Here is a 4,189-nt window from a genome sequence, read left to right as displayed (position 1 = left end):
AAAAAACTTAAGTAATAGACCGATATTTTTCTTTTTACTCAAGAAAAGTGTAACACTATACTTAACAGACCATCAGAAATCCAAATAACAGAGTGTACCTTCATCTGTTTAAAAATTTGTTACAGGTGTTTTCATTAATTACCCTGTAATAACCTAAAATTTGGTACAGATAGCTAGTAGATAATGCATTTAATATTAAGTACATCAACATCAGTGTGTCCAATAATTTTTTTCTCAGTGCAAAATTTATAGAAATAGTGTGAAAATAATGTTTTAGAATTGGTTTAACCAATGAAATTGTAACTTCATGATATACAGAGACAAGTGGTCTCACACTAGTATGGTATAGCACAACTGAAAAGATGATGTAGAAACACTGTCAGAGCATTATCATTTACTTAGTTGCATTTGTTTCAAACAGACCATTTTTATATCCCAAATTTTTAATACTAATAACAAAAAAGCATTCTGAGAGACTATCAAGATACAAAAAGTTAAGAGTTAAATCATTAACTGTAATGGTTTCATTTGTGAATTAGATAAATATCTATTGGCAAAAAAGAAGTGATCAACAAACTTGTATATAAATACATATGTATATAGGTGCATGTAAGTGTATTTATAAACTACCATAATGTGATCAAGATTTTTAGATTTTAATTGCATCAGTTAGTCATCATATATATTTTCATTAAATCTGACCTTTCACTTCTTTTATGTTTGGAGTATTGGTTGGAGTATTTCAGTCACTCCTCTGTAGTAAAGCTCTGACTAGAAAAGTTGGATGTCAATATTTTATCTTTTTCCAAGATTCTCCTACACCCTACTCTAATAGATCTCACGTAAGAGATTACGTTTTTCCCAACCCTTGTTACAAGATGAATTTCATATTTCTATTTGATTTGTAAAATCTTATAATGGATCAAGTTATATTTCAACATTCTCACCTCTTGGAAATCAGATGCTTTATATGACATAAAAATATAGTTAGACAGCTGAAAAATAACTGCAGTATGTGACCTTACAGTTGAATTACCAACAAACCATTCATCACGTTTATATGATCAACACTGCCTACTTCCATCTGATTGCTTCTAATCTTTAGCCTAACACAAATTAACATGATTGATAAAATCTTGCAACAACATTATGACTGGAGCAAAGTAATGAATTAGTTTCTTTCTGAGATGTGGGTTAAAAATACTTTTTTTTACTGTGTTTTATGTTTAATCAATATACAACATATGACTACACCACTCACTTGAAAGCATTATTAACCCTCACCATTTCAAAGCACTTGTAGATTTTGAATTAAAACGTGAAGATTCTAAATGGATGACTACAATTAAATTGTCATTCTTTAATCTTATTTCAATGATAACCATTACAAGACACCTTTAAAAGATATTTACCCAAGGCATTTGAAAACTACAGATGGCTGACCCAGAAATTTTCAAGGTTGAGCTAAGCCTAAAAAAACATTTGTGCAAATAAAACGTACTACACAGAGTGAACAGAAAAGAAATAATTAATACATTAATCAATGGTATTATGCTGTTTAGTTGAAAATTTAAAAATGCAGCATAATGATATTAATAAACCAACTTAATCTCCTTTGGTATGTGTACAAAATGACTTGCTTGACATTTACAAACTTAAACTACAGTGTGCGATAACCACCATGAAATGTTTGTATTCCCATAAATCATTCATTGCAGTTATATTTGATTCCACCACCACAAGGGAGGTAGACTCTGCTATCAATAAAAGCTTCACAACTAACTTTGTCATTATCTGTCACTTCAAGAAAGTCTATATACACAACAAAATAATTAAAACCAAACAGACCTTCATTTGGTAGGCTAGGCTTGGGTCACATTATTAAACAAGGCTTGTGAATAAAAAAAAAAGGGCAATATTTATTTACTTTTTCTCCTATGAAAATTAACATTGATATTCATATATCAGGTGCACTATATTAAAAAGAGAAAAAACTTACAGTTCTTAATCATAAGATTGCTTAGGGATACTGTTATTTCTTTTTCCTCTTTGCTTTAATGTAGCATATCTATTCTCTCAGGCTCGTTTGCACTGTCTGACTCATGCTTCAGTCTTTGCAGCCATTTCTCAGCTTGGATCATGGCTGGCTCGGGATAAAATATATGCAACATGACCCAGAGCCAGGCATTTTGAATTCTTTAAAATTTCTTTAAAAAAATAATATCATTCACGATGGCACCTCAAGCAGGTGTAAAAACTGAAGAGCTGTGTGTGACCTTTCAACCAACAATGAGGTCCAGGACATTGGGGAGACAAAAAGTTCATGTCATCCAAATGGTAACAAGACATCTGTCATTGACCTCACAGATAAGAGTGGGCAGAAAAAATGATGAATTTTCTGATTCAAAGAAAGAAGGTACTTGAAATAAATCTAGGCAAAGGATGAGAAATAAATAAACTAAACTCAAAGTACAATGGAAATAAACTGATTTGAAGACTATAAAGCCTAGCACTTGAGTAACACACTTGCTAAAATAAATATGGACCAAAGGGTAAGACTGTAACTGTTAAATAACATAGTTCAAGTGAAACTAAAATACTTCGAGATGTTTAACGTACTTTGTATGTGGATAAAGGGTTTCTGAGAGAATTAGAGGAGGGGGGGGGGTGTATTCTGTCCCTATGCAGCTAAAACTATAGTTGGTTCATAGTGAATATACAGTAGTTTTGAAGCATATTTCCATAAACTTTTGTTGTAAAAAATAAAGCATTTTGTGGATTCTGACAAAAAATTGTGCCACTTTGCAAAATTAATTTTCATTTCAATTTATGAAATTTACTGAACTAATTAAAATTCTGAAAGAATAATGGAAGAAAATAAATAAATGTGATGTGCTAATCATACAATTACTTTACATAAATGTAATCAAAAATCCTATTATTCAGTGATTAAATAATTGTTCTTTAACGAAAATGTTCAGGGTTAAAAGTGAACTTGAATTTAACTGCAAATAAAGTAAAAAATGAGCATAAAATTAAAAATATAGTAGAAAATATTTACAAGGTTTGATATTTTTTTCAAGATAATTAAAATTATATTAGGTATATTTTATTTAAGATTATATATAAACTTGTATCCCAGGGGTTGCTATCCTAAACAAAAACATATTCTATTTATAACTACATATGTAGTTACACATTATTTAGTAATTGTCAACACTTAAAAATAGCATAAATGTTGTTGCTAATTTTTAGTGCACAACTACAAAATGGGCTATCCATACACACTCTGTCCACCACAGGGAATCAAACCCCACATTTTAGCACTGTAATTCTGCAAACTTACCCCTGACCCACTGTAGTACTAAAGTACAGAATTATTAGTTTTATTACTAATGTAGCTAATGTATTATACTTAATAGATATATTAGGCACATGTCCTGTTGTTGTATACACAGTCTTTCCAATAACATATCAAGGAAAAAGAGGGTTAATTTTAGGGACGAGTTAAATAATTACTACGGCTAAATTTAGGAAAAATATAGAATAGTTGTGATATTTTGTTCAGATGGATGGTAAACATTCAATAATGAAGGTCATGCTTACCTGAAAGTTCAGGTTTGTTCTTACATGTTTGATATCCACACAAAGATCTCTCAATACCAAGAAAACTTGCAGAAACCTCTCCAGTTAAATCTGGACCCAGAGTGACACTCAAAAGGTTTCTGCTACAAATGTTCGACCTGATAAGTTGACACTCAAACCCTTTCCTTTTACCAAAAATAAGGAGTACAGGTAAAATTACAGATTTTTGACAAATACAGAAAAAATTAGGGAGGAGAAAGTTTAAAAAGTTCCTAAATTAATCGTACACTTGTTAGAAACTCAGAGTTTAAGCACCTATACTCCTTTCAGTGATAGTTTCTATATGGCTAGCTTTAGATGAGTACTTGAATATCAGAAAAGAACAATTCTTGTATTTCTTGTAAGTTTTGCACTTGCTTACTGTCTTACTGTGCTTTGTCAATACACTAAATGAATCACTTGAAAAGGAACATGTGTACTAACTCTACTAGGTTTCTGTTGGAAAAAGGGAACAAAGTGCCATATTTTTCGGTGTATAAGATGCACTTTTTTACCCCAAAATTTGATGTCAAAATCTGCTTGTGTCCCATACACCAAAGGTATG

The sequence above is a fragment of the Limulus polyphemus genome, unplaced genomic scaffold (genome assembly GCF_000517525.1).
Source record: "Limulus polyphemus unplaced genomic scaffold, Limulus_polyphemus-2.1.2 Scaffold3318, whole genome shotgun sequence".
NCBI classification, from domain to species: Eukaryota; Metazoa; Arthropoda; class Merostomata; order Xiphosura; family Limulidae; genus Limulus; species Limulus polyphemus.
Note: the sequence above shows the minus strand (reverse complement) of the source record.